Source organism: Ranitomeya variabilis, chromosome 3 (genome assembly GCF_051348905.1).
Source record: "Ranitomeya variabilis isolate aRanVar5 chromosome 3, aRanVar5.hap1, whole genome shotgun sequence".
Lineage (NCBI taxonomy): Eukaryota > Metazoa > Chordata > Amphibia > Anura > Dendrobatidae > Ranitomeya > Ranitomeya variabilis.
The window spans coordinates 20,942,784-20,967,381 of NC_135234.1; the positions used below are offsets into that span (position 1 = coordinate 20,942,784).

At 43.5% G+C, this 24,598-nt stretch overlaps 1 protein-coding gene across 2 annotated transcripts in view; it reads left to right on the plus strand.

Annotated features, from left to right (window-relative positions):
• The window catches only part of LOC143814980 (galactosylgalactosylxylosylprotein 3-beta-glucuronosyltransferase 1-like), a 124,874-nt gene that overhangs the window by 11,294 nt on the left and 88,982 nt on the right, over positions 1-24,598 (plus strand). The window contains exon 1 of one of the 2 annotated variants that reach the window (XM_077293725.1): positions 9,552-9,667. The exons of the other annotated variant lie outside the window; for it this stretch is intronic. The gene's annotated coding sequence lies outside the window, so the exon portion shown is untranslated. Of the gene's footprint in view, positions 1-9,551; positions 9,668-24,598 lie in introns of those variants that run through there. 2 annotated transcript variants of the gene reach the window in all.

The window sequence follows — 24,598 nt, forward strand, 5'->3', positions numbered from 1 at the left end:
CCCGCTGCCTCCCTCAGCGCAGCGGACCCTCTCTCTGGATTGCTGCAGAACACCCGGCTTCTCTCCTGGCAGCGGTCCCTCTGTAGACGGTGAGGCCCTGTTGCAGTGACGGTGCTCAGTGGGGAGGGGAAGCAGAGCGCGCCGCTCTCCTGAGTTTGTTGCGCTCTCCGTTCACACCAAACTCCTCTGCTGCGCATGCGTTCCCCTTTTATATCCCCCCCCCCTTGATCAGGAGGAAGGTCCAGCTTGCCATTGCTTCCCCCCCCGGGAATAAAGGATGCAGCCTCAACAGGTCCGGACCTGGCTTAATACAGGTACTTGCAGCCTGGTTCTCCTCCTCCCTACACCTGAATGGACTGTCATCTTCCTAAGGTTGTCGTTACCTCAGGTGGGGTAGTCGACCTTGTCTCCGCAGTCTGTAAAAAGCTGCAGAATAAGGCTCAGTACACAGGTCCAGCTCTCATAGTGTTGTAATGGATCCAGTATTTGTAAAACATGGATCTGTTGGAAACGGAGCAAAAACAAATGCTAATGTTAAAATAAAGTTTCCATTTCAGAATGGACCCCTCTTTTAAAAAAATACAAAGAAAAAAGGATCAACTGTATTTACAAATAAATATTTTCTGTTTTACGACAATTTTTCTTCTGTTTGTTTCTGATGCAGTTTTAACTTCAGATGTCTCTGATCACCTCCATTGTTCTGAACATGAGTAGAGCAAAAAAGAGATTAATTGACAGATGACAAAATGGACGATCATATACAGCCATGGCCAAAAGTATTCACACCCCTGCAATTCTGTCAGATAATACTCAGTTTCTTCCTGAAAATGATTGCAAACACAAATTCTTTGTTATTATTATCTTCATTTAATTTGTCTTAAATGAAAAAACACAAAAAGAATTGTCCTAAATTGGATATAATCTGTCACACAGACAGCTCTCCAGCGACCAACGATGCCGAAGTCCCCGGGTAACCAGGGTAAACATCGGGTTACTAAGCGCAGGGCCGCGCTTAGTAACCCGATGTTTACCCTGGTTACAAGCGAACACATCGCTGGATCGCTGTCACACACACCGATCCAGCGATGACAGCGGGAGATCCAGCGACGAAAGAAAGTTCCAAACGATCTGCTACGACGTACGATTCTCAGCAGGTCCCTGATCGCCGCTGCGTGTCAGACACATCGATATCGTATGGATATCGCTGGAACGTCACGGATCGTACCATCGTAGCGACAAAAGTGCCACTGTGAGACGGTACCCTTACATCCAAACAAGTTCAAGCTGCCCTGCAGTCCGAGGGTACAACAGTGTCAACCCTTACTATCCGTCGGCGTCTGAATGAAAAGGGACTGTATGGTAGGAGACCCAGGAAGACCCCACTTCTTACCGCGAGACATAAAAAAGCCAGGCTGGAGTTTGCTGAAACCTACCTGAAAAAGCCTAAAACGATCTAAAAGAATGTTCTCTGGTCAGATGAGACAAAAGTAGAGCTTTTTAGGCAAAGGCATCAACATAGAGTTTACAGGAGAAAAAAAGAGGCATTCAAAGAAAAGAACACGGTCCCTACAGTCAAACATGGCGGAAGTTCCCTGATGTTTTGAGGTTGCTTTGCTGCCTCTGGCACTGGACTGCTTGACCGTGTGCATGGCATTATGAAGTCTGAAGACTACCAACAAATTTTGCAGCATAATGTAGGGCCCAGTGTGAGAAAGCTGGGTCTCCCTCAGAGGTCATGGGTCTTCCAGCAGGACAATGACCCAAAACACACTTCAAAAAACACTAGAAAATGGTTTGAGAGAAAGCACTGGGGACTTCTAAGGTGGCCAGCAATGAGTCCAGACCTGAGTCCCATAGAACACCTGTGGAGAGATCTAAAAATGGCAGTTTGGAGAAGGCACCCTTCAAATATCAGGGACCTGGAGCAGTTTGCCAAAGAAGAATGGTCTAAAATTCCAGCAGAGCATTGTAAGAAACTCACTGATGGTTACCGGAAGCGGTTGGTCGCAGTTAGTTTGGCTAAAGGTTGTGCAACCAAGTATTAGGCTGAGGGTGCCGATACTTTTGTCTGGCCCATTTTTGGAGTTTTGTGTGAAATGATCAATGTTTTGCTTTTTGCTTCATTCTCTTTTGTGTTTTTTCATTTAAGACAAATTAAATGAAGATAATAATACCAAAGAATTTGTGATTGCAATCATTTTCAGGATGAAACTGAGTATTAACTGACAGAATTGCAGGGGTGTCAATACTTTTGGCCATGACTGTAGATGACCACACACATGACCCAATGGATGAACATACAGATGACCTGAAGGGTGACCATACAGATGACCACACAGATCTTGTACTGGAAAATTTTACTTTTGCTTTAGTCATCTCAAAACAGATCGTAAAATTGAAATAAATTCTGTACATAAACACAGAACCGAAGTTAATGTTATATATGAAAACATGATAAAATTAGATAGATAATAGATAGATAGGTAATAGATAGGAGGTACTGGTCAGGTTTTTCTGTCTATCAATCTATTATATATCATATATCTATTATTTATCTATTATACATAATCTATTATCTAACTATCAATCTATCTATTTATCTATTATCTATCTATTATCTAGCTAACATCTATCTATCATCTATCTATTATCTACGGTATCTATCTATTATCTATCTCATATCTATCTTTTGTGGTAGATCCGCTCACTCAGCTGCACATGGAGGTATCCACGAGAACACTGCATCTTTATTTACTGGTGCACTTAGTTTATTGGATACAGCATAAACCAAGTTTTAACACAAAATTAGCACGTCCCTCTGGGCAAAACAGCGAAACAAAAAAAAACGGTAGCACTTTGTGCAGTCCTTACATTAGTGGGGGTCAGCCCGCTCAGGGTTAGCAATGTCCTTTAATAGGCACCACGTGCACAATCACTTTCCTGCAGTCTTCATCTCCAGGCACTCAACAACTCCCGACAGCCCCTGGAGTTTAGCTAGTTAAGCCCAGATCATGTGACTCCTCACCCATGTGACTGATCACATGACAGGGACATCACACAGGTCATAGTAACATAGTTAGTAAGGCCGAAAAAAGCCATTTGTCCATCCGGTTCAGCCTATATTCCATCATAATAAATCCCCAGATCTACGTCCTTCTAAAGATCCTAATGACTGTAAGATACAATATTGTTACGCTCCAGGAAGACATCCAGGCCTCTCTTGAACCCCTCGACTGAGTTCGCCATCACCACCTCCTCAGGCAAGCAATTCCAGATTCTCACTGCCCTAACAGTAAAGAATCCTCTTCTATGTTGGTGGAAAAACCTTCTCTCCTCCAGACGCAAAGAATGCCCCCTTGTGACCGTCACCTTCCTTGGTATAAACAGATCCTCGGAGAGATATTTGTATTGTCCCCTTATATACTTATACATGGTTATTAGATCGCCCCTCAGTCGTCTTTTTTTCTAGACTAAATAATCCTAATTTCGCTAATCTATCTGGGTATTGTAGTTCTCCCATCCCCTTTATTAATTTTGTTGCCCTCCTTTGTACTCGCTCTAGTTCCATTATATCCTTCTTGAGCACCGGTGCCCAAAACTGGACACAGTACTCCATGTGCGGTCTAACTAGGGATTTGTACAGAGGCAGTATAATGCTCTCATCATGTGTATCCAGACCTCTTTTAATGCACCCCATGATCCTGTTTGCCTTGGCAGCTGCTGCCTGGCACTGGCTGCTCCAGGTAAGTTTATCATTATCTAGGATCCCCAAGTCGTTCTCCCTGTCAGATTTACCCAGTGGTTTCCCGTTCAGTGTGTAATGGTGACATTGATTCCTTCTTCCCATGTGTATAACCTTACATTTATCATTGTTAAACCGCATCTGCCACCTTTCAGCCCAAGTTTCCAACTTATCCAGATCCATCTGTAGCAGAATACTATCTTCTCTTGTATTAACTGCTTTACATAGTTTTGTATCATCTGGTCCTGTCCGCACACGGCGGTAACGGCTCTGCAGGTGGAGATAAGGTTGACATCCTCCCACCCACGCTATGGTTGTCCACATAAAAACCAGCCCATTATGCAACTTATTTAAAGCCTCACAACACTTAATGTGCTGGAGGAAAAAACAAGTTGCTTGAGAAATGTCGCCACGCCACGTGGGCTGATTAAAGTCCTTCTGTTTGGTAACTATTGGAGCGCTGCCTGCCTTTTTTGACTATTATATAAGAGAAAATCTGGATATTTTGTTTGGTGGGCAGATAGATATGGTAATAAAAAGCTGTTAGAATGATTCATCCTAACACCAATCATTATATCTACCTGATCGGTAATTCTCTTCTCTCATTACATGATCTCATTGATTTCTGCTCCGCGGACAGTTCACATCTCACTGCCAGACACATGGAAGATCAATATTCTCAAGTGTTCAGAGTGTTAAGAATGGAAGAAGTGTGTATTACCGCCTGACCCCACCGCCTGACCCCACCGCCTGATCCCACCGCCTGACCCCACTACCTGATCGCACTGCTTGACCCCATTACCTGACCCCACTACCTGATCCCACCGCCTGACCCCACTACCTGATCCCACTGCCTGACCCCACTACCTGATCCCACCGCCTGACCCCACCGCTTGACCCCACCGCTTGACCCCATTACCTGACCCCACTGTCTGATCCCACTGCCTGACCCCATTACCTGACCCCACTACCTGATCACACTGCTTGACCCCATTACCTGACCCCACTACCTGATCACACTGCCTGACCCCACTACCTGATCACACTGCTTGACCCCATTACCTGATCCCACTGCCTGACCCCACTACCTGATCCCACTGCCTGACCCCATTACCTGATCCCACTGCCTGACCCCACTACCTGATCCCACTGCCTGACCCCATTACCTGATCCCACTGCCTGACCCCATTACCTGACCCCACTACCTGATCCCACTGCCTGACCCCACTACCTGACCCCATTACCTGATCCCACTGCTTGACCCCACTACCTGACCCCACTGCCTGACCCCATTACCTGACCCCATTGCCTGACTCCAATAACTGACCCCACTACCTGGCTGCAGTTGAGATTTGTACTCTGAGCCCTCCAGTCATAAAGCTGTCAGAGAAGCTGGGCTCTGGGGTGCAGTATGTTGGGTCCGATGCAGTTTGCTATAATGTATCTGTGCAGTTATCAGTAGTAGTGATGAGCGAATATACTCGTTACTCAAGATTTCCTGAGCATGCTCGGGTGGTCTATCATCTACGAGCATGCCCAAGATACTCGGAGACCACCCGAGCATACTCGGAAAACTCGAGTAACGACCATACTCGCTCATCACTAGTTATCAGCCTTCAGTTTGGGGTTCAGATTTGCTGTTTGATTGTAATGCCTGCACTGATACATTGCAACAAACCCCCAGCTGTGAGACATTAGGTCTGATGAAGGGTGTTTAGTTAGATTGTGTCACTTCATTATTCTGCAGCTGTATGGGGGGACTGAGCTTTTGGGGTGAGTTAATATTCTGGTCGGGTACACAAGCAATTATCCCGCTGCCCACCACGGTTAATATTTAATGTCCCTGGAAGTGTTAGCAGATATTCCGCTGCTCGGTGCCAGGAAAGCTGCCAGCTTCTGGCCGTGTATTTCCCCTGGCACATGGAGGGTCTTCTGGTATATAATGGGCCACCTGTCACAAGCTGCTGCCCACAGACGCCGGGCCGGCGTCCCTTCCCACATCAAGCCCTTCACTTAAAGGGACAGGCAGCTTTATAAAAAATAAAATAAAATCAACAATTCAAGAATAAGCACATTTTATAACAATAAAATATGAATTAAATAAAGCAGCTGATTTTGTTGGAGAAGTCACTTTAAGAAATTCCTCAATGTGAAAAGTGCCCGCATACCTCCACCAACACATGAAAACCGAGAGCCTCCAGACCCACAAAGCCTCATTCATAGCTGCCAAACTGGGAAAGTGATTTCTAGGCAGAGGCCTTTCCATGGGCAGCTAAACGAAGGTCACGTACAGCGCCCTCTGGTGGAACACGAAGCACCCCGCACCCCCAAAAAAATGTGGTCGCCGCATCAGTCCATGGATTGTATAATTACTAGTGATGAGCAAGTGTGCTCGTTACTTGAGATTTCCGAGCATGCTCGGGTGGTCTCCGAGTATTTGGGTCGTTCTCGGAAATTATGTTTGAGTCGCCAACCTGAACACATGCAGGGATTGAGGGCGGTTATTCTATCATGTATTCTGCCACAGATGGATCTGGATAAGTTGGAAACTTGGGCCGAGAGGTGGCAGATGAGGTTTAACAATGATAAATGTAAGGTTATACACATGGGAAGAAGGAATCAATATCACCATTACACACTGAACGGGAAACCACTGGGTAAATCTGACATGGAGAAGGACTTGGGGATCCCAGTTAATGACAAACTTACCTGGAGCAGCCAGTGCCAGGCAGCAGGTGCCAAGGCAAACAGGATCATGGGGGGCATTAAAAGAGGCCTGGATACACATGGTGAGAGCATTATACTGCCTCTGTACAAATCCCTGGTTAGACCGCACATGGAGTACTGTGTCCAGTTTTGGGCACCGGTGCTCAGGAAGGATATAATGGAACTAGAGCGAGTACAAAGGAGGGCAACAAAATTAATAAAGGGGATGGGGGACTACAATACCCAGAGAGATTAGCAAAATTAGGATTATTTACTCTAGATAAAAGATGACTGAGGGGTTCATCACTAATAATTACCCCCCAAAGATTGTAAAGGAGCATTTGTAAATATAAACGATTCTCTGTGAAGTAAAAAAAGTAGAAGCTTTTTGTAAGTAAAACTTTTTTGGAATTTTATTCCAGCCTGCAGTGTAAAGAGTCAGGGTTTATTCTGTTTTCTAGCATTGCGTACAGATTTTTTATTCCCTGTTAAAGACTACAGAGGGGGAAATAAGTATTTGATCCCTTGCTGATTTTGTAAGTTTGCCCATTGACAAAGACATGAACATTCTATAATTTTAAGGGTAGGTTAGTTTTAACATTGAGAAATAGAATATCAAAAATAAAATCCAGAAAATCACATTGTATAAATTATATAAATTTATTTCCATTTTGCAGTGAGAAATAAGTATTTGATCCCCTACCAACCATTAAGAGTTCTGGCTCCTACAGACCAGTTAGATGCTCCTAATTAACTTGTTACCTGCATTACAGACAGCTGTCTTACATAGTCACCTTTATAAAAGACTCAATCAGTCAGACTCTAACCTCTACAACATGGGCAAGACCAAAGAGCTTTATAAGGATGTCAGGGACCAGATCATAGACCTGCACAAAGCTGGAATGGCATACAAAACCATAAGTAAGACGCTGGGTGAGAAGGAGACAACTGTTGGTGCAATAGTAAGAAAATGGAAGAAATACAAAATGACTGTCAATCGACATCGATCTGGGGCACCGTGCAAAATCTCACCTCGTGGGGGTATCCTTGATCATGAGGAAGGTAAGAGATCAGCCTAAAACTATACAGGGGGAACTTGTTAATGATCTGAAGGCAGCTGGGACCACAGTCACCAAGAAAACCATTGGTAATACATTACGCCGTAAAGTTATAAAATCATGCAGTGCCAGCAAGGTCCCCTGCTCCAGAAGGCACATGTGCAGGCCCATCTGAAGTTTACCAATGAACACCTGGATGATCCTGTGAGTGATTGGGAGAAGGTGCTGTGGTCAGATGAGACCAATATTGATGACTTTGGCATTTACTCAACTCTCTGTGTTTGAAGGAATAGAAATGCTGCCTATGACCCAAAGAACACCATCCCCACTGTCAAGCATGGAGGTGGAAACATTATGCATTCGGGGTGTTTATCTGCTAAAGGCACAGGACTACTTCACCGCATCAATGGAATAGATGGAGCCATGTACCGTAAAATCCTGAGTGACAACCTAATTCACCAGGACATTAAAAATGGGTCATGGCTGGGTCTTCCAGCAAGACAATGACCCAAAACACACAGCCAAGGCAACAAAGGAGTGGCTCAAAAAGAAGCACATTAAGGTCATGGAGTGGCCTAGCCAGTCTTCAGACCTTAATCCCATAGAAAACTTATGGAGGGAGCTGAAGCTCTGAGTTGCCAAGCGACGGCCTCAAAATCTTAATGATTTAGAGATGATCTGCGAAGAGGAGTGGACCAAAATTCCTCCTGACATGTGCGCAAACCTCATCATCAGCTACAAAAAACGTCTGACTGCTGGGCTTGCCAACAAGGGTTTTACCACCAAGTATTAAGTCTTGTTTGCTGGAGGGATCAAATACTTATTTCCCCCTGCAAAATGCAAATACATTTATATAATTTAGACAGTGTGATTTACTGGATTTTATTTTTGATGTTCTATCTCTCAATGTTAAAATTAACCGACCCTTAAAATTATAGACTGTACATGTCTGTGTCAGTGGGCAAACTTACACAATCAGCAAGGGATCAAATACTTATTTCCCCACTGTATGTATATGTATCACATGTAAGGAGACCCCGTATCTAGTGTTGGAGTCTGTGCGTTGTCTTTTATACCCCATGTCCGATGTGTCACTTGTATCGCTGTCGCTTTATATTCACCCGCTGTTATCTGCCGTATGTATGTGGAGGGTTTTCAGGCGGCTTTATTAATATATGGGGGGGGGGGGGGTGATGGCACCGGGGGTCTCGCCTCTTTTTGCTTTACACAATGTCTGGACTTTACCTCCCACATGATCTCAATGAACCTCGAGCAGGTAACACATCAGGCAGCGTGAGTCATGAGCGTCGTCAGCCTCATTACGACCCGCAGGGAGCATGCTGATGACTCATGAGGGACAATCACCAAATTTCACCTCTGCAAAAATATTCCAGGACTAAAAACTTGTACAAAGTCAAAAGATCCCATAATTGGGGCTGTGGCCCTTACCTGGGGGCCACAGCTAATGGGCCAAGTTATCCCCCAGTGCGATCATATGGTTATCAAAGTTAGATTCTGATCTGTGCTACTTTCCTGTTAGCTCTCAGGCGGCAGAATGCCTCTCCCATCACTGGAAGTCACAGAACGCAGCTCTGGATGTGACTAGAGTATTGGTTTTGCTGCTGTCCAGTTGGCTCTCAGGTGGCAGACTCCAGATCTCACTGCTCCTGCTGGGCTAAACTCTAGAACAGCAGAAGTCTAGAGCATTTCAGGAGGCTTTTTTCAGCCGTTTCCTATTAATTTATGCCTTGGAGCAGATTGCAGCTCTAGATGTGACTAGAGCATGACTCCGTGTAACCTGCAATAATGGTTTTGCTGATACAGCTCCAAACCTTCTGCATAGCGGTAAAATGATGAAATCTTATATTCCTGCAGCCGCCACTAGAGGGCGCTCACATACCGAGGTCAATGTGTGAACAGTAAGTCTCCAGCTGAGGGTTTGTTACAATGTAACAGCAATAGCAGCAAAGCTCAGCGTCCGGTCGGACCGGTTTCCAGACTCTGATACTATCAGATTTTTCTCCGCTAATTTGCAGGAGTTGAGAGAAAATCGATGGGAAACGAGCAGCGATGTCGGAGATAATAGCGGGGATCGGTACGTGCCGGAGTCCGCCGCTTCTCCAAATGAAATCCTCGGCTCGCAGCGGTCACCAAATGACAGGTTTGCAGGTGACAATTACCCTCGTGCTGCGAGCACAAAACGGAGGCGAATTTTACTGGATCCTTAAAAATGGTACGAAGGTTGATTAATACACTGTAACAAATCCTCAGCTGTGTAAGGAGGACCTGGAGGGGGTTAATAAATACATAATAATTATAATAATATTAAATATTCCGTTCACTGACAGCAAGCAGAGATCTTGGAAATAATGAAAATGTTAGAAATAAAGTATATTACAGTTACAGAACTTTTCACCATTTTCTGATTGTAGGATTTAGCTGAAGGTTTGTTACATTGTGTCGGTGTAGGTGACAAATATCAGGCAGGGTCCGGCCATCATCCAGGTTGATCCTACCTGGACCTCGCGGGTCCGGTGGTGACCGGGGCCCATTATCCTCCCGTCCTTTGATGGACCCAGTCTGAGTTACTTTCTATTGCTTATGCTGACACACTGTAACAAAGCCTCAGCAGTGAGAAATGTTAGATTTTTAGCCTCTGGACAGAACAAGAACATAAGCATTCACCTCGCCATTAGCGATCTTGAAAATGGTGAGAAATTGAGAAAAACACAAAGTTTATAGGAAACTTTCAGAACTTTTAAGTAAAAGAAATTAAAGGGACTGTCCAGTATTAGAATAAAATATGGAAGGTGCTTCTTCCAAAATCAGCGGCCTGCAATACCAAACACAGCCTGAAGGACAGGGATGGCGCTGTTTTCTGAAGAAGGCGGATGTTTTACTAATCCTGGACAGCCCCTTTAAGCTGTAATTCCCTTTAAGCAGTACACGCGGAGTGTGGGTATATCTTCTGCATCGCTGGCGGTCACAGTGATCAGCGGATACGGCTCGGTCCTAGTCGCGCTGTATTAAGTGATCACACAGCGACTTATGCCGCCATAATAAATTATAAAGAGGAAATTAGCTGATTAGGGAAAATGTGATCACGAAGTGGTGCCCCGTTTATATCTGGCAGCCGAGAGTCAGATTGAAATTCTTCCCCTCGCTGATAATTAATTATCCGTTATCTGAGAGCGATTTATAATTGTTCTAAGGGAAGATAATTCTTTACAAAGTGAGGAATATTCAGTAGAGGCCACTTAATAATGGCTGGGTGTATGGACGGCATATGGTGCCTGCCATAGGGGCAGAAAGAGGGACCCTCCACAGAATTGTTCCCCTTGCATAGTATTTACATGTAGCCACCACTAGGGGGAGATCATTACATACATATTTATACAGCCACCACTAGGGGGAGCTCACTACATACAGATTTATACAGCCACCACTAGGGGGAGCTCACTACATACAGATTTACACAACCACAATTTGGGGGAGCTCATTACATACTTATTTATACAGCCACCACTAGAGGCAGCTCACTAAATACATATTTATACAGTAACCACTAGAGGGTGCTCACTACATACAGATTTATACAGTCACCACTAGGGTGAGCTCACTAAGTACATATTTATGCAGCCACCACTAGGGGGAGCTCACTAAATACAAATTTATATAGCCACCAATAGAGGCAGCTCTCTACATACATTTTCATACAGCCACCACTAGGGGGAGCTCACCACCCACAGATCTATACAGCCCCCGTTAGAGGGCGCTTACTTAATACAGATTTATGCAGCCACCACTAGGTAGAGTTCACTACATACAGAATTATACAGCCATCACTAGGGGGAGCTCACTACATACAAATGTATACAGCTACCACTAGGAGGAGCTCACTACATACAGGTTTCTACAACCACTACTAGGGGAAGCATAATACATAGTTTTATGCAGCCACCACTAGAGGGAGTTCACTAAATGCAGATTTATACAGCAACCAGTAAAGAGAGCTCACTACATACAGATTTATACAGCCACCACTAGGGGGAGCTGAATGCATAGATTTATACAGCTGCAACTAGAGGGAGCTCAATACATACAGATTTATGCAGTCACCACTAGGAGGAGCTCACTACATACAGATTTATACAGCCACCACTAGGAGGAGCTCACTACATAAAGATTTATACAGTCACCACTAGGGGGAGCTCACTACATAAAGATTTATACAGTCACCACTAGGGGGAGCTCACTACATAAAGATTTATACAGTCACCACTAGGGGGAGCTCACTGCATACAGATTTATACAGTCACCACTAGGGGGAGCTCACTACATACAGATTATACAGCTCCAATTGAATTTAAAGAGAACCTGTAATCCCAATTTTGTAGTGTAAAGTAAAGATCTATACCGCCACCACTAGGGGGAGCTCACTGGCTGTAATTGTACTATAATACTAATTACATTGATCCTTAGATGTTCTTCTTTAACAGCTTAAAGTTTTCTGCTACTTAGATTTCTGTGCCCAGGGGCCGGACGGTGCACTGGGTCTTCTCCTCCCTGTCTATGATTCCTTGGTCTCTCCTCCTGCCTCCAATATTGAATGGCAGGTCACAGCTTTTTCACTGACTCTCCTTCTCTGTTTGAAATGTGGTGCCAGTGCCACCATTGCAGATTGAGTTCCCAGCTGCCCTTCAATAAAATGGTGCTGTCATTGTCGTGGGTGGCTCATGGGCAAATTAAGTTTTTGGCTGAATGACGTCTTATAGACACGACTGTAAGAGTTTTTTTCTATTTTCCCCTTCATAACGAGAAAATAAGCCCATTCAATATCGCTGCTTTCACAAAAGTCCAAAGTATCAAAATAAAAATTAATCAAACACTGTAAGAAAGAAAATAAATCAGAACACCAGAATTAAGGTTTTTTTACAGCCTACACACCTCTGTAAAAAAAATCTATAAAAAGCAATCAAAATGTCATATGTACCCTAAAAAAGATACCAATAATCAAATCAGCTCACCTTGCAAAAAAAACATACATTTACATTAACAGAAAAAAAAAGTTCCAAATCTCAGATTTTTATTTTTTACAAATTTCCCATTTTTCTCATCACTTAAAAGATATCCAAGTTTGTCATCACCGTAATTGTACTGACCTGTAGAATGAAGATATTGGGTCATTAAACAGAATCCCCAAAAAATAATGTTTCAGTATTTTCTATTGTAAAATAAAGTTATGAGCCTTGTAAGCAGAAGAGTAAAAAAAAAAGTAGCAAAAATTAGAATTAGAAGAAAAAGTTAAGAAATATTACAAAGTTCTACCGATCGTTCAGTAGAGCATTTACTAAGGGATTGTCCCTCCTAATTTTCAGCATCCCTAAATTTATTATTTATCTCCCACGGGGATAAAAAGCCCCTCTTTAGTATACATTTAAAAAAAAAGAAAAAGTATATAATAGATAGAAGAACTATAGCCGCAGAGTTAGCACCAAGAGCAGAATTATGAACGCAGCTCTAGATGTAATAAAAGTGGAAGACATTAGTCAAGATTGCTGCAAATTAAAAGTATTGCTCTACATAATGTACAGAAATAAAGAAATACAAAGCCAACAAAAAAGGATAAAAGTAGATGGATGAAAAACTTGTGCCTGGACTTTAGAAGATGACCGAGGAATGGCGGACATTGCAGCTCCTGCTCTCTCTCGGGGGCAGATGCCTTACAGCCGTTGCCAGGTTTGACCGGAAAAAAACAGAATATTTACAAATATTTAACCATTTTTTGTGAATTGTTTACAGTGTAAGTTCCTTTAGAACATAAAATTAGTAACATCAGTCCCTCTAATATTGACCTGCACCTCCCCATCCTATTAACATTCCGCTCCTGCACCACATCCGTCCATCGCACCTTGCCTGATGTCTACTGGGGACACTGGTAACGGCACTGGGACTGGCGCCAAGGTCACACAATATTTCTTTATCTTACACTTTGGAGACTTTGACCCCCGGGCTAATTTCACCATCTCTAACCTAAAAATAAAAGCATTAAGTATTAGCTGGTGCAGCAGGTATTATAAATAGTGCCCTCGGAATTAACCCTCCTGGAAGCGAGAGGAACGGCCAGCATGCGGTCCTCCCCTCCGGCAGTCGCCGTCCAGCCATGTGCATTCATACATGTAAACAGGACATTAATTATTCATTCAAATTAAAACCAGCTCCTTACAGCTGATACATTATTCATTAGTATTGATTGGGAAACAGTAGTTAGAATCTTACCGTCACTATGATGAGAAGATGAAAGGCTCTGATTCACCGCACTAAGTACCGGAACTTTCTAGGATAAAGACCAACCTTCCCAGATTCCAGGAAGGACACAAGACAGTAAACGAAGTCAAAGGAAGTCAAATGTATGAGCTGGTTATCAAACCAAAGTCTCAAGATACAAAAAACAAAAAGGTTATGTTATATTGCCACCTATATAGACAGGAAAAATGCTCACATACTAGGTACAAAAATACTGCCCCCTATCTACAACAAAGTAACTACTATAATACTGCTCCTATGCACACATCTATAACTGTTATTATGCTGCCTCTATGTACAAGAATATAACTACTATAATACTGCCCCTATGTAAAAGAATATAACTACTATAATACTGCTCCTATGTACAAGAATATAACTACTATAATACTGCTCCTATGTACAAGAATATAACTACTATAATACTGCCCCCTATGTACAAGAATATAACTACTATAATACTGCTCCTATGTACAAGAATATTACTACTATAATACTGCCCCCTATGTACAAGAATATAACTACTATAATACTGCCCCTATGTACAAGAATATAACTACTATAGTACTGCTCCTATGTACAAGAATGGAACTACCATAATACTGCTCCTATGTACAAGAATATAACTACTATAATACTGCTCCTATGTACAAGAATACAATTACTATAATACTGCCTCTATGTACAAGAATATAACTACTATAATACTGCCCCCTATGTACAAGAATATAACTACTATAATACTGCTCCTATGTACAAGAATATTACTACTATAATACTGCCCCCTATGTACAAGAATATAACTACTATAATACTGCCCCAATGTACAAGAATATAACTACTATAATACTGCTCCTATGTACAAGAATGGAACTACCATAATACTGCTCCTATGTACAAGAATATAACTACTATAATACTGCTCCTATGTACAAGAATACAATTACTATAATACTGCCTCTATGTATAAGAATATAACTACTATAATACTGCCCCTATGTACAAGAATATAACTACTATAATACTGCCCCATGTACAAGAATATAACTACTATAATACTGCTCCTATGTACAAGAATGGAACTACCATAATAGTGCTCCTATGTACAAGAATATAACTACTATAATACTGCCCCTATGTACAAGAATATAACTACTATAATACTGCACCTATGTACAAGAATATAACTACTATAATATTGCTCCTATGTACAAGAATATAACTACTATAATACTGCTCCCTATGTACAAGAATATAACTACTATAATACTGATCCTATGTACAAGAATATAACTACTATAATACCACCCCTATGTACAAGAATATAACTACTATAATACTGCCCCTATGTACAAGAATATAACTACTATAATACTGCTCCTATGTACAAGAATGGAACTACCATAATACTGCTCCTATGTACAAGAATATAACTACTATAATACTGCCCCTATGTACAAGAATATAACTACTATAATACTGCACCTATGTACAAGAATATAACTACTATAATACTGCACCTATGTACAAGAATATAACTACTATAATACTGCTCCTATGTACAAGAATATAACTACTATAATACTGCTCCTATGTACAAGAATATAACTACTATAATACTGCTCCTATGTACAAGAATATAACTACTATAATACTGCCCCTATGTACAAGAATATAACTACTATAATACTGCTCCTATGTACAAGAATATAACTACTATAATACTGCCAGTATGTACAAGAATATAACTACTATAATACTGCCCCTATGTACAAGAATATAACTACTATAATACTGCCCTTATGTACAGGAATATGACTACTATAATACTGATCCTATGTACAAGAATATAACTACTATAATACTGCACCTATGTACAAGAATATAACTACTATAATACTGCCCCTATGTACAGGAATATGACTACTATAATACTGATCCTATGTACAAGAATATAACTACTATAATACCGCCCCTATGTACAAGAATATAACTACTATAATACTGCCCCTATGTACAAGAATATAACTACTATAATACTGCTCCTATGTACAAGAATATAACTACTATAATACTGCTCCTATGTACAAGAATATAACTACTATCATACTGCTCCTATGTACAAGAATATAACTACTATAATACTGCTCCTATGTACAAGAATATAACTACTATAATACTGCCCCTATGTACAAGAATATAACTACTATAATACTGCTCCTATGTACAAGAATATAACTACTATAATACTGCCCCTATGTACAAGAATATAACTACTATAATACTGTCCCCTATGTACAAGAATATAACTACTATAATACTGCTCCTATGTACAAGAATATAACTACTATAATACTGCTCCTATGTACAAGAATATAACTACTATAATACTGCCCCTATGTACAAGAATATAACTACTATAATACTGCCCCTATGTACAAGAATATAACTACTATAATACTGCTCCTATGTACAAGAATATAACTACTATAATACTGCTCCTATGTACAAGAATATAACTACTATAATACTGCTCCTATGTACAAGAATATAACTACTATAATACTGCTCCCTATGTACAAGAATATAACTACTATAATACTGCCCCTATGTACAAGAATATAACTACTATAATACTGCCCTTATGTACAAGAATATAATTACTATAATACTGCCCTTATGTACAAGAATATGTATTTGTGCTGTAGCAGACACTGACAGTAGTCCTGTATGTTTTGTTATACATTACATTATTATTTTTGCGTTTTGACTTCTATGCTTTGTTCATTATCTTCTCCAATCAGATGATCATGTCTTTGGATTCTTTATCTCAGTGAAGCAACATTGATATTTTCCAAGAACTTATCTGCAGTTTGTGTAGTCAGAGTTCCATCATTGATCAGCAGCGCTGACTGCGGGGTTTCGTCAAGATTATAGATGTATTTATTAACATGGTGCAATGTATGGAGTAATAATCTGAGATGCGATCTGCTAGTTTTGCTGTGATGAATGGATTTAATCCAAAGTAATTACAACTTGTGTTGTGCCCCATACAAACAACAGGGAGGATTCTGGGAGTGGGAGACGAGTGCTCGGTATTATGGTGCACAATTAGGCGGAGTGTGATACAAATGCAGATGTCACGTCCTCATTAAGTCTGTTATTTCTCCGTCTCTTTGGCGCACACTGTGAGCGTGTATATTATTAGTGGGAGCACATATGATATAGAATACATTAGTGTTATTTGCTATTGGCCTCTCCAGTTACAAGAGAGAAAGCAATCAAGTCTGCGGTGCCACAGAGAGGAGGTGTCCGTGCAGCCTGATTGTAGGAGGACACCCCGGGGGACGCTCACACAACACGCACTTCACCTAATTTGGCTGAATCTGCAGAGAAAAGTCCTTACCTCTATTAAGAATCAGAAAATGGCAAAATGATACAAAGGAAATTCTAACATCAAAAGACGTAAAGAGCAATTGTCAGCGCCTGTCACGAGAATGCCAAAAATGTCATAATGTGAGTTTAGTTTCAGGAGCTTACATGGCTTTCTACACACACACTGCAGCCTCGACCCCCCCCCCCTTTCTCCCCCCTGCATTAACTCATACCACAAACAAAGCCCTATGGCAGAGACACGGTGCAACTTCATACTAATGAGTGAGCAGGGTGTGGCTTTTAAACTGCAGACGACCAATCCCGTAAAGCCACTCGTTTCCCCCTCCCCTTACCCAAGGAATGCCTTTGTCTGGGGGCTTCCAAAAACGTAAATAACTGGGAAAACAGTGCATATCATTTCTCAGCCCACTTAGTGATGTCACGACAGAGGGCATATCTTCACCCCTGCTGAGTTGGGAGTTAGTTTTCAGTCTTGGCCCAGGAAGCGAGCTAACAACAGCTCAACACAGCTGTTCTAATGCACCTGGATGTATCTCCTGAGCACACGCTGATATGAAATGAACTGAACGACCTGTAAGTGTTCTCTATTCCATTTTAATCCCATTTTATTTGTAACTTGTAATGTACACATTATTTTGTCTTCTTTGTAATATCTTTTATACTTTGTAAACACTGCCTAACTTTTTATGGAGTAAAATATATAATTTACTAGCTGTCTCTTCCTGCTTTATGAACGAACTGTCACATCCTCTGAAGTGAATTATGCTACTATGCTACTATGATTTGAGTTGGCTCTGGACCCCTTAACCTTTGGTGGAATTGGAGCTAGTGGCAGCATATTTTGTTTTGTGCGATTGGGAATTTTTGTAGCGATGGCGGTGTGAGGATAATGTATAATATATGTTTTAGTCTCTTGCCTGTTAGTACCATGCTGTGTGCTAAAAACCCCCCTTCACTCTGTGTTTTGCTTGCTGCTGGAATGTGTGTGAAGCTATTCTTCTCAATTCTCTGCCCTGCCCCCCAAGCCAGGAAGGTCTATTGCGCTTGTGGCAGACACTGGGTAATTTGAAGCTAGTGTGTGAGCAGGGTGTGGCTTTAAACTGCAGGTGACCAATCCTGCAAAGCCACCTGTGGTCCCTCCCTTCTCAGTCAGAAATGTCTTTGTCTCCAGAGTCTCAGAACATATAGATCTCTGACCTCAGTGAATATAATTAACCAGCCCTTTAGTGATGCCGCGAGGCTAGAGTATATAAGTCTCTACTCTTAACCCAGCCGGCAGTAGTCAGCAGAGTTTTACTTGAGGAGCTGTTTCTATCCAGACCTCCTGATGCACTGGGACTTTTGGGAGTTCTGCTCTGCCAGCATGGGTTTGTGTTGTGATTCGGTTCGTGGGCTCCCCCGGTGGTCTCTTGTGGTACTGGTGTCCTGCAAGCTTTGCCTTCTCAGTTCACCTGTTCCTATCAGGATGTGGGAGTATCCTATTTAACCTTGCTCCTCAGTCATTCTAATGCTGGCCATCTATGTATCCAGAGTGATTCTGTTGCATGTTCCTGCTCCCAGTTTTCTGCTCAGCTAAGTTGGACACTTTAGTCCTTAAGTCTATTTTTGTATGTTTTGTCCAGTTTGCACTTATGTGAATCTCTGCAGCTGGAAGCTCTTGTTGGGCTGAAATTACCACTCCAGTGGCATGAGTTGTAACATGAGTTAAGGTAATTTCAGGATGGTGTTTTGAAGGGTTTTGCAGCTGACCGCGAAGGCCTCTGTTGTATCTTTCTGCTATTTAGTTAGCGGGCCTCTCTGTGCTAAATCTGCTTTCATACTACGTGTGTCTTTTCATCTGCTCTCAGCGTTATTATTTGTGGGGGGCTGCTATCTCCTGTGGGGACATTCTCTGGAGGCAAGCCAGGACTGTGTTTTCTTCTACCAGGGGTAGTTAGTTCTCCGGCTGGCGCGCGGCATCTAGAGACAACGCAGGAATGCCCCCTGGCTACTTCTAGTGTGGTGTGTAGGTTTAGCATCGCGGTCAGCTCTAGTTTCCATCACCCGAGAGCTTGTCCGTTTATTCTATGCTTCTGATGTTTCCTTGCCATTGGAAACCATAACAGTCAGTATCCTATTTAACCTTGCTCCGGTGTTGTGCCAGCCTGATGTTTCTCTTCCTTTTCAGGTGGAAGTTGATGCTTCCGAGATCGGAGCGGGGGCGGTTTTGTCGCAGAAAAGTTCAGATTGTTCAGTGATGAGACCTTGTGCGTTCTTTTCTCGAAAATTTTCGCCCGCCGAGCGAAATTATGACGTCGGTAATTGGGAGCTTTTGGCGATGAAGTGGGCATTCGAGGAGTGGCGTCATTGGCTTGAGGGTGCCAAACATCAGGTGGTGGTCTTGACTGATCACAAAAATTTGATTTATCTTGAGTCGGCCAGACGTCTGAATCCTAGACAGGCGCGCTGGTCGTTGTTTTTCTCCCGGTTTAATTTTGTGGTTTCGTATCTGCCAGGTACTAAGAATGTGGAGGCGGATGCCCTTTCTAGGAGTTTTGAACCTGATTCCCCTGGTGATTCTAAACCTACGGGTATACTTAAGGATGGGGTGATATTGTCTGCTGTCTTCCCAGACCTGCGACGTGCTTTACAAGAGTTTCAGGCGGATCGGCCTGATCGTTGTCCGCCTGGTAGATTGTTTGTGCCGGATGAGTGGACCAATAGAGTCATCTCGGAGGTTCATCCTTCTGCGTTGGCAGGTCATCCGGGAATTTTTGGTACCAGAGATTTGGTGGCTAGGTCCTTCTGGTGGCCTTCCCTGTCTCGGGACGTGCGTACTTTTGTGCAGTCTTGCGATGTTTGTGCTCGGGCCAAGCCTTGTTGTTCTCGGGCTAGTGGGTTGTTGTTGCCCTTGCCTGTTCCTAAGAGGCCTTGGACACACATCTCTATGGATTTTATTTCTGATCTCCCTGTTTCTCAGAAGATGTCCGTCATTTGGGTGGTGTGTGACCGCTTTTCTAAGATGGTTCATTTGGTGCCCTTGCCCAAGCTGCCTTCCTCATCTGAGTTGGTGCCCCTGTTTTTTCAGAATGTGGTTCGGCTGCATGGTATTCCGGAGAATATCGTTTCCGACAGGGGATCCCAGTTTGTGTCCAGATTTTGGCGGGCGTTTTGTGCCAGGATGGGCATTGATTTGTCTTTTTCGTCTGCATTTCATCCCCAGACAAATGGCCAGACGGAACGTACTAATCAGACCTTGGAGACTTATTTGAGGTGTTTCGTGTCTGCTGATCAGGATGACTGGGTCTCCTTTTTGCTGTTGGCTGAGTTTGCCCTTAATAATCGGGCCAGTTCTGCCACTTTGGTCTCCCCTTTCTTTTGCAATTCAGGGTTCCATCCTCGTTTTTCATCTGGTCAGGTGGAGTCTTCGGATTGTCCTGGAGTGGATACCATGGTGGATAGGTTGCATCGTATTTGGGGGCAGGTGGTGGACAATTTGGAGTTGTCCCAGGAGAGGACTCAACGTTTTGCTAATCGCCATCGTCGTGTTGGTCCTCGTCTTCGTGTTGGGGACTTGGTGTGGTTGTCCTCCCGTTTTGTCCCTATGAGGGTCTCTTCTCCTAAGTTTAAGCCTCGGTTCATCGGTCCTTATAAGATTTTGGAAATTCTTAACCCTGTGTCTTTTCGTTTGGACCTCCCAGCATCCTTTGCTATCCATAATGTCTTCCATCGGTCATTATTGCGGAGGTATGAGGTACCACTTGTGCCTTCTGTTGAGCCTCCTGCTCCTGTGCTGGTTGAGGGTGAATTGGAGTACGTGGTGGAGAAAATCTTGGACTCCCGTGTTTCCAGACGGAGACTTCAGTATCTGGTGAAATGGAAGGGCTACGGTCAAGAGGATAATTCTTGGGTTACAGCTTCTGATGTTCATGCTTCTGATTTGGTCCGTGCCTTTCATAGGGCTCATCCAGATCGCCCTGGTGGTTCTTGTGAGGGTTCGGTGCCCCCTCCTTAAGGGGGGGGTACTGTTGTGATTTGGTTCGTGGGCTCCCCCGGTGGTCTCTTGTGGTACTGGTGTCCTGCAAGCTTTGCCTTCTCAGTTCACCTGTTCCTATCAGGATGTGGGAGTATCCTATTTAACCTTGCTCCTCAGTCATTCTAATGCTGGCCATCTATGTATCCAGAGTGATTCTGTTGCATGTTCCTGCTCCCAGTTTTCTGCTCAGCTAAGTTGGACACTTTAGTCCTTAAGTCTATTTTTGTATGTTTTGTCCAGTTTGCACTTATGTGAATCTCTGCAGCTGGAAGCTCTTGTTGGGCTGAAATTACCACTCCAGTGGCATGAGTTGTCACATGAGTTAAGGTAATTTCAGGATGGTGTTTTGAAGGGTTTTGCAGCTGACCGCGAAGTCCTCTGTTGTATCTTTCTGCTATTTAGTTAGCGGGCCTCTCTGTGCTAAATCTGCTTTCATACTACGTGTGTCTTTTCATCTGCTCTCACCGTTATTATTTGTGGGGGGCTGCTATCTCCTGTGGGGACATTCTCTGGAGGCAAGCCAGGACTGTGTTTTCTTCTACCAGGGGTAGTTAGTTCTCCGGCTGGCGCGCGGCATCTAGAGACAACGCAGGAATGCCCCCTGGCTACTTCTAGTGTGGTGTGTAGGTTTAGCATCGCGGTCAGCTCTAGTTTCCATCACCCGAGAGCTTGTCCGTTTATTCTATGCTTCTGATGTTTCCTTGCCATTGGAAACCATAACAGGTTTGCCTGCAATGTCCTGAGAACATGTGAGTGTTAGCTTTTCTCATTTAATCCCTTTATTTTATAATTACCTTGTACATTTTCAATTGTCTCATATTGTAACATCTTTATATGCCTTTTTGTATACACTGCCTTAAACTTTCGGAGTAAAATATATAAATTACTAGTTCGTTCTTCCTGTTCTAAAATGTACCCTAAGGCTTCTGAAGGGAATTACGCTACTGTTTTGGGTTAGCTTCGGACCCGTTTAATCGAAGCTGGTGGCAGCATACCTTTGTACTGGGTAGTTGGGAGTCGTTGTAGCGACTGCGGCATTGATAATTATTGTTCCTGCCTGAGTGGGAGTAGTTATATCGCCTCGCTGCAGCGTACCCAATAGCCAGTACATATCAGGCAGCCTTTCTGGCGACTAAGTACCCTAGGTGCAGTACCTAATCTGACCTGAGAGTAAGGGGGGCGCCAGAGAGCTGCAAGTCTCAAGTGGAACTGTAAGCGGGATATACATAAATCCCTGCAGTTCGTGGTATATTGAACAGCAGTGGGATACCTAAAATAAGCCCCTGCTGTAAACTAAGAGGTCAATAACCTTGTGTGTGTTTTTTCATCACATTGTAGCAGTGGAGGGATAACTAAGATAAGCCCCCCTGCACATGTGATAGCCGTCTGTTGGCCTAAGGTCACCCTGACCCGTGTCGTTGGGGTGACAGTCACGGTGTGAATCGTGACAAATTGGTGGCAGCAGTGGGATTCATGACAAATTGGTGGCAAGGCGGTGGGAGATCTTAGAGCATTAGTGATTTGGTTTGAGTGATCATTCCTCTCACTAAAAACTTGCAAAGTTCTTGCGAGAACTCTGCGCAAATAAGTTTGGAGAACGAACTCAGTGTTTATTAGTCCTGAGACAATTGTGTGTACTGGTAATTACCCCTTCCCTTTCTCTTCGTTTTTCTGTCCTATCTTTTATTTGGCAACCATGGTTGTGCTGGGAGAAACCTTTTATAAGAAGCAGTCCAACGACACTCTTATGGCCTTGGGCATGTCACAGCAGATTGACTGTGCAGGCAAAACCAAAGACCAAATGGTCGCTGAACTGGTGCAATTCGAAGCACACCGCTCTCAGAGCCCAGTGGCCGCAGAAGCCAGCACAAGCGAACATGGTGCTGCAGTAGAGGTCCAACCACTGAATGCCGGCCCTACTAGTGCAGCGCCCCCACTGTCGCAGGGCCGAGGGGTACCCGGTACCGGGCCTCTGAGTCTCTGTTCTGGAGTTGTCACGGTGGCTAGACCCGGTCCGTGACCCTGCTGAGGGGCGTACAATGAAGGTGGAGGTATGGGATGTCGTTATGGTGCGGTGAAGTGCCGGTCGCGGTAAATAACGAGGACACCAGGTTGCAGTCTCTTTACCTCTTTACTGAAGGCTTCAGGATCCTCAATCCGGAATACGGTTAACCGGGCCGCGCAAGCCTGGCCGGTCCGATGGCACATCCAGAGCTCCCTTTGCAGGTGGAAATCTGTGCCTACCTTCTAGCGCTTGTGTGTTGTGGTCCTCCCCTGCTGTGCTCACGGGATAGTCCCCACAACTGTTGTGTCTGTTTCTCGTGTTCGATTCTGATGTTCTTCCACGTCCCCCAGATCTTATGGTTAGGACGCACCCATATGACGGGGAGGCTCAGAGCTCTTCCGGGACTCTATCGTCGCCCCACTCCTGTTGTTACCCCCCTGTGTCTTCCTAGGTCGATTGGGTGAGACAGCCCGCCTATAACTGACTGTCCTGCCGTAGGTTTGAAGTTTGGCCTGGAGCTCTATACTTCCTCGGCGTTCCGACCACCGGTTACGCGCCTCAGTAGGATGTTGCCTCGTCTTACAGCACGACTCCTACTGGTGTTTCTCCTTGTTGCGTTGATCTCGTTTCTCACTCAGCACAATAAACCTCGCTTCTTGTCCTTTCTTGGGGTACCGCCGCTATATCGTGCAGGCGCGGTCCCGTAACGTTCTCTCTGGTTGCTAGGCCTCTGTCAGGATCCCACCCCTGACAGGGACCCCTCTGAATCTTCCCCTACAACACCCTCTGCCACAAGGTGTTGCCTGGTTCCAACCCAGTCAGCTTTCTGATCTAACTTCCTATCCAACCCCCAGTTTTACCAGACTGTGAGGAGTGGCCTAATGCATAGTGCCCTTAGCTCCCCCTGGAGGCCAGACTGTGAAATGTATTGGTGTCTGTGATACCTGATCAGATGAACTCCTTCAGTGCCATCAGACGTACCATAGCCCCCTTAGTGGCGGAGCAACAGTACTGCAACGACCAGGACTCTGGGGCGCTGCACTCCCCCCCGGTTAAATCCAGTACTCCTGGACCGGGAAGAAAACAACAATACATGTCAGCAAAAAGACATACAATTTTTGAAATGCAATAACAAGTAAACTTTAACAGAGCTTCCCTTTATGGGAGGTGAGGACACTTGAACGTTACAACCATGGTTAAATATTTAAGTAACATACTATAAATAACTTCTTTTACCCAACCGGGTATTCTACTAAGTGCAAATTTTTGAACAGTAATTTAACTTTGCCTTTAAGGACGTACTCGCTGAATCCACTAAAGACCTTCTTATAAAACATTATAAGGCTAATCAACTTTTCTGCATTCTCCTT